Genomic DNA, 12572 nt, shown 5'->3' with positions numbered 1-12572 from the left:
TACATCATACTTATTCTCCAAAATTCTGTACATTATCAGATGAAGAATACACATTTTACATTTCAACAACTGCAACATCGGGTGAACAGTTCTCTCATTAATCACAACATCTCTGAATCAAATCTCACAACAGAATATAACAGAACAGAAGACATGACATTTTTTCAGCATCTTTCAGCTGTTTCTGGCCATTCTTACTGTAGGCAGCACCTCTTGCTATCTGCTTTCCAAAACACTGCCAAGCCACAATGACAGAGCATATGCAATCCCTTCACAGCAGATGGAAACATCCATTTGCTATCAAACCTTGGTGATGTCCTGTATGCAAACGTCTCACTCCGACTCCACATTTATCAAGCCAGCACATGACAGGTAACACCACATGACTCCATGTGGTTTGCAGGATTACTATTGGTTTCTTGATGTAACTCAGCAGGCAGAAGCTGCAGTTTGTGGGCATGATGGCTTGCTTTGTACAGCTGCATGGTGTTGAAAATGTGTAATCACTTTCTGTCTGACAAAAGAAACGTAATTCTCATGGAGAGTGGTGGACTTTTCTCTTTCTTTGTACAATGAGAACACTGTGCCTCTTTATTCTCATCCTTCGACCTCTAATGGGCCAGAAACTCTCTTTCATTGCTTACTTTCATACTCATGAAAGACAACTGACAGCAGTTATGAAGATAATGATGGTGTGCTTCCAGTGAAGAAGGGCAAGTTCATGTACAAATCTCAGTGGTACAAGACAGAGCTGAATCCAAGGGTTCATTATTTGATACAACATATTCAGTGTGCCACTTAAGCTTACAAGTTATTCAGAAAATGTTCAAAGACAAATCAATCTCAGTTATTGTAGACAAGACTAATAGTTACTGCACTGTTCATAGTACTACGCTTCATGAGACAAAACGTTTGAAGGCCTGGAAACATACATGTCTAGCAGAAATGTACTGTTTCACAGCAGTAACTATTCTCATGGCAACAATTAGAAAACAGAAATATGCTGAATATATATTCATCAAATGAGCCTCTCTCAAAACTCTGATTTTTGTTAAAATAAAGTCTCTCAGCAGATATTTATTGTTACTCCTACTACTGCATTTTTGCAGAAATAATATTACTGCTCAAGATGATACACAATACAAAATAAGGTCAGTTGATTCATACCTGAGAGGGAAGTTCAGAATAACACTCACTCAATTCTAAAAGGTTTTCTGTTAAGAAAGGAACATTTGGCTTTCAAACAGTTCATTCCCCCATTCCATCTAAAAGATTTCATTATGGTATAAAAATATTTGTTATGTCTGATTGTGTTCTGACTTTTTAGTTTATCCTGCTGCAAAGAGTGACACAGTAGTAGGTGCAAACTGTTTGAAAATTACTGGCAATGTTGTGACAACTGTTTTGGAACCATATTTGAGAAAAGGGCACAGGCTACATGTGAATAATTGGTACAGAAGTCCTCTCTTTCACTACTTGCATGACAGAGGAACAAATGCAGTAGGTACAGTGTGCAAGATCAAGAATGAACCCAAACTGCTAAGAGGACAGTAGGAATTTTGGTCAATAGACACTATGATGGTTTTGAAGAGCCATGACAAAAGATGTGTATTTAAATTGATAACACGCCATACAGCTAAAATGAAATCAGCTGGGAAAATGGACTGCCTAGATAATGCCAAAAAATTTAAACCAAAATGTGTGTTGGATTACAATGAGTCTTTGGGTGCAGTGAACAAATGCAAAACACTAGATAGCTCAACGGAGGCTATTCACAACCACTGAAACGATACAAGAAACTCTTTACTCCTTAGACATGTGTGTGTTAAATTACCATTTTATTTACAAGGTTCACACACATACAAATGGTTCAATGAGCTAATTTTATTTTGCTGTCATTCGTGAGATTTTAGAGATGTACCACAAGAAAGGAAAGCATCAGGAGGTAGTCCGTTATAACAGAACGTAAAATCATGTATGTCAGTAATTTCTTTACATGTAATGGTTTATGTAAATATAGCCTTTGACTGTGAGTGTAACAACTAAGAAACGGTTATCTTTCGTCATGGGGGAAGAAGGTTGAGCTTTGAAGATGGGGGTTGATGGTCTTTGGATCGGGAGCGTGCGTTGGAGGAGGTGGCGATACAGATGTGGTGTAAAACAATGTGTTATTTCATATTATTGTAGAAGTGTTAAATGTGAATAAATGAATTAAATAGTGATGTGCAAAAATAATGTAACGTTTGCTCTCTAAAAAACAAAATACCACGTCGCCCTACACACCAGTTAGTCTCATCCAAACACAAAGAAAACCACGGGAAAATTGCAGTGGAATCACCTCTAGACTTCACGAAGACAACAACGCAGCCATCGATATGAGTTAAGTACCAAACTGTTCGTACTTGTTAACGACGTCGGCCTATAAATTTGAATCTCCTTTGGTGCCTGAAGTCACCATGTGGACAAAGGAGTAGGACAACTTATAGACTGTGGAAATCCTAGGAAGAGGTCCGTTAAACTTGGGGGCTCGTCTGGGATATTACAGTTAAATGCGATGAGACTAATTGCGCTTCAGTTGTGAAACATTATAAATTTTATAATTCATAAAACATGAATAACATTGTACACGTTTCCTGAACCAGAAAAAGTAGTGTGAGAACCAAGAAAGTGCTGGCTTATCGGAGAGGTGGACCTGTGATCGAAGTCGTCGTGTGAAAAGATAAGTACAATTCTGCTTTGTTTTAAACTTTTCGTCAAAACTGTGTCCAAACACGTGGTGCCATCATGACACTATCAGAAGAAATTAAAAAGGAAATGGGAGAAATGTTACACTCGAACATGTGTGGTGTCAGTGACGATCCAGATGACTCACAAAATGAAAGAAAACCGGATCAACAGGATTGCCAGAATGGGACAAATGCAGTCCGAATTAACAATGGCAATGCATTCAAATAGTGAATTCCTAGAATCCAAAATAAATGCATCCAGTCAGTTGCTAGAAGTGAAATTAAACTTAACTAGTGAATCGCTGGAAGCGAAAATGAAAAGCAACGGTGATGTACTGAAAGAAGAGATCTCAAATTTAAAACTTCAATTAGGAGAAAGTTTGAAGGGCGTGAACTCCAAAATTGAGGCTATAGAAAATAAGTTTGTGACCTTAAAAAATAAATTGGCCACAGTTAGCTCAAGTCAAGGAAAAGAGATTGAAAGGTTAACTGCAGCTCAAAGAACTGTGGAGGAGAGAGTAGACAAATTAAGTCTAGATACAGAATCAAAAGTTAACACCTTAGATGCTGAATTAAATAAGATACAAGAGTCTGTAACGTGTAATTTAAGTGTAATAGACAAGAGATTCACTGAAATGCAAGATAATTTTGTGTCTAGAAATTTATGTATGAGTAGTGGGAGTGTGTGGAGTAATTCAACTGTAAAAAGTTTTCCTTGTGATAATTTACACCCTGTAGACTTTTTACAACACTTCTCTGACAACCTTGTTTCTGGCATGTCTGATAATCTAAAGATTAAGTTTGCAAAAAAATTCCTTGAGGGAGAAGCTTTGTCTTGGGCAAACCAATATTTTGATGAGTGGAAAACGTTTCATGATTTTAAGAAGAGTTTCTTAAATAAGTTTTGGTCTGAGACTAAACAGGGTAGAATAAAAAGTGAATTTTTAAATTCGCCTAGTTTCAGGGGCAGAAACCACTCAATGAAAGAAATTTGCAGGGATCAACTTAGGAAATTGGTGCATCTAGATAAACCCTTTGACGAAATGACGCAAATTGATGCCCTTAAAAGGAGGTTACCTGAAAGAATACAGTGGGAATTAGTGCATGGACCTGATGACTGTTTAGACCAGTTTCTAAAATATATAGACAAATTAGACAGGGCAATGGCGAGAAATGTGCAACAGTTTAGTAATGGAAACCATTACAGTGGGAGGTGGAATTCTGATTACCGTGGGGAGAACACTAGAAGGGACGATAGAGATTTTCGGAATGAACACCAATATGATAGAACAAGAGAGTGCAATGCTAATGGGAGAGGGAGTAACTGGGAAAACAGTGGTGTAACTAGAAACAACAGATGGGAAGGTAACAACAGAATGAATACAAATTGGAGGAGTGACAATAGAGGTAGACATCCGGAAAACTCCGGTCCGCCTCAATGAGGGTCCACAGTTTTGGGGCGAACAGATTTAAACATAATAGGACCACTAACGTTCACACAAAACCCAATAGTGTAAATAACTGTACCATTAACAAACAGGTTAAAAACCAGGACTATCAAGTGAATTATATAAATTTTGATAAAAAATTTTGGGATGCTATGTGTCACAGTAGACCACCACAAAATAAACATAGGATAGATCAAAGTTCTGAGTCAATTCTGGATGAGGAGATGTTAAATGATTTTTACAGCTGGCCAAAAAGGGGAGAGCAAGCTACTGATGAAGACAGTAATAAATGTTTTAGTTCAGAATTGGGAGGGGGGGGGGGGGCAAGGGTTGTTCACACAAGAAGGTAATAGTGAATCAGCTGATGATATACCTATAACAGGAAAAAGAATCAACCATAGAAAGTGAGAAAAAGAGAGAAATATATGAAACTGGCAGTAAAGTATACCATAGTAGTGATGATGTTAGTATTATTGATGTGAAAAGTATGGTAAGCAAACCAGAAGGTGAGTACAATGTTTTTATTGAAATAAATAATGTAGTGTTGAAACTTGATGATAGTTGTGGTGATGAATCAAAGGAATATGACAAGAATAATGAAGTGACAGCTGAAAATCAATTGCTACATGCCTGTCCTGATGATTTCATGGTTAATCAAAGTGGTGATAACAAAAGTGAAAATATTGTGAAAGAATTAGATTTGCATGATATTATTGAAAGTAAAGGAAGCCAATTTTTAGAAATCCTGTGGAACCAGTATAATGAGAGTTGTAGTAGCAAAGTGTTTTGGTATCATCTAAGTATAATTAGTAGAGTTTTATGCCCACTCTGGTGGGAGAGTAAAAGAAAGAGTCTGAGTCAAAGGTGCATAAACAGTATGGAGATATTTTTGTGTGCAGCCAAAGTGTAAACGTGACACTAGTAACTTAGAATCTGAAACTCAGGTAAACCTGATGAAGACTGAAAGGGAGGAAGTAGATGAAAATTATAAAGAAATTGAAAAAGATTTATTATATGAAGTCCCTGAGGGGAAGGCAGATGAAAAGGAATTAGGCTGTCCATATATTAAAATAAGAGTCAATCAATGGGAAGGACACTGTCTTATTGATACAGGAAGCCCCATATGTGCAATATCAGAAAAATTTAGAGATAAAATTAGAGATGGTAAGAACTTTGTAGAAATGCCAGTTGTAGGAGTAAAAATGAGAGGTGCCACTGGTAGGCAAAGTAAGGTAGTTAAGAGTCAAGTATTGTTAACGTTTGAAATTGAAAATGTGGAGTTTGAGCAGGGTTGCCTTGTGGTCCCAAGGTTAGAAGAAAATATCATTTTTGGCATGGATTGGGTCTTAAAAGTGGGTGTAAGCTTCTCTTGGCAAGATAAGAGTGTTATAATTACTGAACCTGAGAAAAATAGTATTCTGAAAACAGAAATGTTCATCCTTAACTGTAGTAATTCTTGCAACCTTATCAAAGCTGTTGTAAGTGAGGTAGATAATCAACCCATAAGTGATAACACACCCTTTGACCTTATAAATGAACAAAATTTTGAAGAATTAGTCGAAGTCAAATTGAAGGAAGCTGTAAATCTAAGTGAAAGTCAGAAAAATCAGTTAAGAGAAGTGTTATGGGAATTTCAGGATACATTTAGTGAGAGACCAGGGAAGGTAAAAGACTATCAGTGCAGACTTCAACTCAGAGATCATCATCCTTTCTTCTTAAAACCATATGGCATTCCATTCTCCAGGAAAAAAAATGTAGAAAGGGAAATCCAAAAAATGGAAATTTGGGGAATTATAGAAAGAAGTAGAAGAGCTTACAACAACCCATTAGTAGTTGTGTCTAAGAGAAATGGTGGGGTTGGACTTGTGCTTCACTCTAGGCCCCTTAATAAGTTATTGATTAGAGAAAATGACCATCCTGACAATATGGATGAACTTCTGCACAAATTTGGTAAGGTAAAATTTATGAGTAGCCTAGACTTGACATCTGGTTTTCACCAATTGCCACTTGAACTTGATTCTAGGAAGTATACTTTCTTTTTGTATGGTGGCAAAAGTTACCAATATTGTGTTGTCCCTTTTGGATTGAATGTATCTGTGGCTGAATTTATCAGAGTACTTGATTTTGTATTAGGTGATGAATTGTCCTCAAAATTAATAGTATATGTAGATGACATTCTTGTAACTGGAAAAACCTGGGAAGATCATCTAAATCTTCTGAGACAAGTCTGTTCAAAATTGAGGGAAGGGGGAATGACTGTAAAATTGGAAAAATGTTGTTTTGGAGTTAATGAACTGAAATTTTTGGGGCATAATATTTCAGAAAAGGGAACCTTACCTTATAAGGATAAACTTGAGGCCATTGTAAACTTCCCTAACCCCAAGAACAAAAAACAACTCAAGTCCTTTTTTGGTCTCACTGGATTCTATAGAAAATTTCTCAGTACCCAAGCTTTAAATGCAAACTGCTTATGTAACTTACTAAAAAAGAATACTGTTTGCGATTGGACACAAGACTGTCGGGATGAATTCATGGAAATAAAACAACAACTGTCCCAAAGTCAGATGTTGTATAGACCTGTTATGTCGTTACCATTCTGTATAATGACAGATAGTAGTGAGACAGGTTTAGGGGTGCACTTGTTTCAAAACATAGGAGTAGAAGGAAAATTAGAACACCATTCTATTGCTTTTGCTAGCCGGGTTTTACAAAAGTATGAAAAATCATATACAGTCACAGAGAAGGAACTACTTGCCATCCACTGGGCATTTAATAAGTTTAAAAGTTATCTGTTAGGGCAGAAGGTAATTGTTTTCTCTGACTATAAAGCTCTATCTTACATTCAGGAGTGCAGACTCTATCATGACCATATAACAAGGTGGGTTTTATTCCTTCAACAGTTTGACTATGAGATCAAATTTATTCAGGGTAAACATAATGTCATTGCAGATGCCCTTTCCATACTACCAGTAGGTGCAGATGTTGAAAATACTTATGGAAAAGAGGAGAAAGAGTCCAAACTTATGTACTTAAAGGGTGTAAAAGATGAAGCTGAAATACTGAGAATCTGTTATGATATTCGTAGAAACCAAAACCATGATGAAAATTGGAAGTTGGTTAAAAGTTATATAGGGAAAAAGGGACGAGAAAAGGTAGATCAGTATTATAAAGTATATAAAGGGATTTTGTTTAGGAGACCGAGACCTGACTTAGACAATTGGAAACTATGCTGGCCTGAGAAATGTATTGACATGTTAATCAGGTACATACATGAAAGCTTTGGACACTGCGGAGCAACAAAATGTATACAGAAGACACAGGAAAATGTATACTTCTATAATATTAGTAGGAGAGCGAAGAAAAAACTTGAAACCTGTGATCGTTGTCAGAGGGTAAAAGTTAGTAACCAGACTTCTAAAGGATTGATGCAAAACATTTTACCAAATAAAAACCTTGAATTGACAGCTATTGATCTATATGGGCCACTACCAAGATCAAGGGGAGGGTACAGTTACATCTTCATTATAGTTGATGTTTTCTCTAAATTTCTAAAATTGTACACATTAAAGAGAGCAACCAGTAAACAAATTATCATCAAGCTGAAGAATCATTATTTCACAAATGTTGGTATACCCCAGGCCATCATGTCTGATAATGGGTCACAGTTTACATCTAAATTATGGAAAAATTTTATTGAAGATACAGGAATAAAACATATTTTGATTTCGGTTTGTCACCCATCAAGTAACCCAGCAGAAAGGTACATGAGGGAAATTGGAAGGCTCTGCAGAACATACTGTAGTAAAAATCATGTTAATTGGATTGAAAATGTTACTGACTTCGAGGATATAATGAACAGCCTACAGCATTCATCCACTGGTTATGAAGTAATGTTTAATAGACAACCTGCAAATTTGATTTCTGAGAATGTTGATTTCCCACCTTGTCAGACTATGAAAACCCCAGGAAAGAGAGACAGCTGTTAGAAACACTATGAAAAGGCAGAGAGAGGTAAGAAAACGGAGACATGATGCAAGAAGTAAAGAAGTACAGTTCAGGACGGGAGATCTGGTTTTAGTAAAAAAACAGGAAAAATCTAAATTGATGAGTTCTGAAATAAAGAAATTTTTTGACATCTATATAGGCCCCTTTGAAATCAAGGAAAACCCGCACCCTAATGCCTATAGGCTAATCTACCCAAAATCCAAGAAGTTATTTGGACTGCGCAATGTTACAGAGTTAGAACTCTACAAACATGACCCATAAAATAGTCATTAATAAGTAAAATGCTGCTCCGAAAGAACTAGTTGACTGGCCCAACCAAATCACTTTATTGCTTTACCATTCAAGGAAAACTTCATGTCAATGTGTGGGACTATGTCAACTAAAAGTATGAAGTAGATTTTGTGTATGTGAATTATGTCTGTACTAATGTCTCTTTGTTCTCTAATATACCCATTCATTAAATTTGGTATGAGATCAGTGTGTCAGACTACGAACCAGTCTACAGTGTCATAGTAATGTCTCTTAACAGAAACCAAATTTAATGATGTGGACACTTTTAAAGTAATAAGATATGAAAAATGATTGTGTGTAAGAAGACAAAAACTTGTCATTTGTAAGCTATGTCAGATGGAACATTATTTAATGGATAAAGCAAACTGGAGGTACTTGTCAGATTATGAGAGTGTGCGTTGAAAGACCAGGCATATTATAGTGTGTTAAAAATATAGTGGATAGTCATAAAATTTAATTATGCAAATTAAGAATATATTGAGGTTTAGAGCATTATGGAGACAGATGTTGGTGTGTTACTTTTGAAACCCCTGTGATGGATTGAAGATTATGTGATATTAATTTTGAAGTTTATATTGTGGGAGAATATTTTGTAATAGTTTAGATAATTTAATGCTAAAGTGAATTTATCCCACACCCTGTTACACAATTTGAAATAATTTCTATTCATGGCAATATGCTATTTGAGCATAAGAGAGTAAATAAAAATGAAACACTGTTTAATAATGATGTAAAGTTAAGGTACAAATACTAATAATCTTACGCAATTTAAGTGTAGAGTTTGTGATAGTTTGACCTATAAAGCTGACATAGATGTACAATGTGAGGATACTGCAATGATAGTCACAATCATATATGGAACGTCTCAGCTACCTCATTATAAAGGAACATTAAATCATAAATATGTAAACCAATCTGACTCTGAAAATACAGTGCTGATCACGCATAATTGAATTTGCACTGGATCCACCATGTGATTATATTCATCACATATACATGAATTTTCCCTAAGAGACAACCATTTAACCTTGTGTATAAGTATTACAATATTTTGAACTATGTCTATTTTATGTATGTGGTTAAAAGAACCTGTTTATTTTAGAATAATGATGTATTTAGATTTAATGGTTGTTTTGGGCACAAGCCATGCCATAAGGTATTTTATTGAAGCACTAATATTAAAAGATTGTGAGAGATGCATCATTTCACAGTTCACTTAATACATTCTAAAGAAAACACTGACAATGTTTCCTGCTATCAGAAGAGTGAGTTTAACTAAGATGCATTAAGTCGGTATTGAAGTAAACTTGAGTTTATACGTATACTATATAATTATGTACCCATCTTAACAAGGCTCTGCAGCTACCATGATCAATTAAATTTAAGGTGCCATATTTTATTGTTAGTTATAAACTCATTACATTTATTACTCAACACAGACAATGCAACATTCAAATTGTATATCTTGGAAAGTATATATATATATATATATAACTAAGATCACTTGGGAAACCAATTTATTACTAACTTTCGGAACTGGAAATTTAATCATGATGTGTGTATTAGTTCGTACTTGTTAACGACGTCGGCCTATAAATTTGAATCTCCTTTGGTGCCTGAAGTCACCATGTGGACAAAGGAGTAGGACAACTTACAGACTGTGGAAATCCTAGGAAGAGGTCCGTTAAACCGTCATACAAGGAAAATGCACTGAAGCTTTGAGGAAGGAATTTTCCGATTATTTAGTTTGAGAAAATTCAAGAATGTTCAAAGTACACATTATTTTAAGAATTTATTGGTGAGAATAAATACAAAAGAGCATGCAATAATGAAAAGCTCAGAGAAGCAGGTGCTGCAGTGCTCAGTGCAGTGAACACTGCCACGTGGACTGGCCCCCTGTCCACAAATGTGTTTACTGTCATCACACATTGACCAGTAAAAGAGATGAGCATATAGTGAAATAAATGGCACGCTTAATATCATATAAAATGATTGAGAGGGGCACACAAGACATCAATAAAAACAAAATAGTTCAACAGGTGCACAAGGCAGGTAAAAACAAGGTGCAGAGAATATACAAATTTCAGTAAAATGATATCAGACAATGCTGGATGCATTAATGACCACTAGGGTTGGACTTGGTCTTTGTCTCAGCTTACGAATTTAAAAAAAAAATGGTGTGTTATGGAAATGGAGTAGGAAATGTCAATAATCAATTTGCATTAATTAAAAAACTTCTCTCTGGGTTGCCAAATTTCATTAACCTTATTTGAGTGGAAATTTTTATCTTGGTACAGACTGCAGATATTATGCTCTTGGTTCAAAATGTATTGACGATGACAAAAATGGTTTAAAAGTGATGAATATCTTGCTTCCGAGTCCCTTGGTGCACTTAAAATTCTCATAAAAACAATGTGGAATGAGAAAAGAAGAATTGGAAGCTGCAGCATTTGTGATCTTGTCATAGTTTGATAAGAGGGGGGAGTTGGAGGTCCTTGCATAGAGCCTCCAGTTGTATCCTAGCTGGTCTACTCAGTTTTGGGTGATTTGTAAAAAGTCTGAAATGCTGGTTGTCAAAGACATTTGAAAGATGATCAACTGTGCACTCACAGAGAGTTGCTAGTGTCTGACCTTCAGTAATGGGACATCAGCTTCCACTAGGAGGCTATCTACAGGGCTCATACAGAAATCTCCAACTGCCACCTGCACATCACTATGGTGGACAGGATCTAACAAGCTCAGTACTGATGGTGCTGTTGACCCATAGGCAACACATCATTAGTCTACCTGGGATAAAATCAAAGCTTTATAAAAATGCAGACGAACTGCGCAATCTGCACATCAGGAGGTGCTGCTGAGAAATCCGAGGGTATTAAGCTTCCTCACGCAATTTGCCTCAGGTGGTAACCATGTTAACTTGCTATCAAGTAAAAGGCTTAAGAACTTGAAAGTTTCAGCAACTTCAAATATCTTGTTACTGCAGTAAAGTTCTGAGCACAGATGCAGTAACCTCAGTCAATAAAAGCGTAAAATAAAAGTTTTTGCAGGAGAAAATTGATATCCATGATTCAGGGACCAATTATGTACTTTCCACACCAGCCTCTGAAGATGGCACAATGTGGCGTGCAATGATGGAGCTGCAATACAGGCAACAGTCATCCATGTACAGCGCCAGTGAGACTGAGGGTTCCACAGTAGTCACAACAGTATTGACTGTGATGGCAAAGAGGGTTATGTTCGGAACCAATCCCTGAGGATCGATCCTATTCGGACCTGGAACAGTCTGCGGGACAGGAAATTCTGGATAAAACTGAGTAAACAGGTCCAGACGTCCCACTTGTGCAGTGCAGACAGGATGTGATGGCACCAGGTAGTACCATACGTCTACTGAAGCTCAAAGAACACAGTGATCACATGCTGGTAGTGTGTGAAAGCATTGCACACTGCATATTTCAGATGAATTAGTTTGTCCGTGGCAGATCAGAATACCAGAAACCCACTCTGAAATTGCAATAAATGTCCTCTGCCTTTCAGGTACCAACACAATCTTCAGCTAACCATTATTCTGTGTAATTTACACAGGCTGTTCAATATAGAGATTAGTTACTTACTCAAAATTTGAGGGTTTTCCCCCAGATTCAGGATAGGAATAGTAATACCTTCCCACCCAACACATGTGAAAAACTCAGGGGCATGTTTCATGCTGTTATTGCTAAGGTGTTTCAGCATTTGATCGTGGGTTTTATCAGGTCAGGGGCTGTGTCTCAGCACCCTGCTGAAAACACTGCAGAACTCTCATTCACTAAATGGACCATTGTATGATTAAAAGCATTGTGCAAGGAAGCATAAGTAGTTTCACTCTACCAGATGTTTCCGAGTCAGCAAAGTACATTGGTAGTCACTGCATGTGAACATTTCAGCATAACTGCAGGGATGCCAGGAACTATTGTGAATGGTGGGAGACCACGGGAGCATCAAGCCTGAAAAATTGGGTATTGTTGCTTCTGCAGCCTTTATAATCATGTCAATAGTATATTCTATCCCTCCTTTTACATCCTCCTCCTGAATGGGTTCTAAAGTTGTTTTGGAGGTGACAGCTTAT

The sequence above is a fragment of the Schistocerca gregaria genome, chromosome 6 (genome assembly GCF_023897955.1).
Source record: "Schistocerca gregaria isolate iqSchGreg1 chromosome 6, iqSchGreg1.2, whole genome shotgun sequence".
NCBI classification, from domain to species: domain Eukaryota; kingdom Metazoa; phylum Arthropoda; class Insecta; order Orthoptera; family Acrididae; genus Schistocerca; species Schistocerca gregaria.
The sequence above is the reverse complement of the archived record's forward strand: the minus strand, read 5'-3'. Positions refer to the sequence as shown.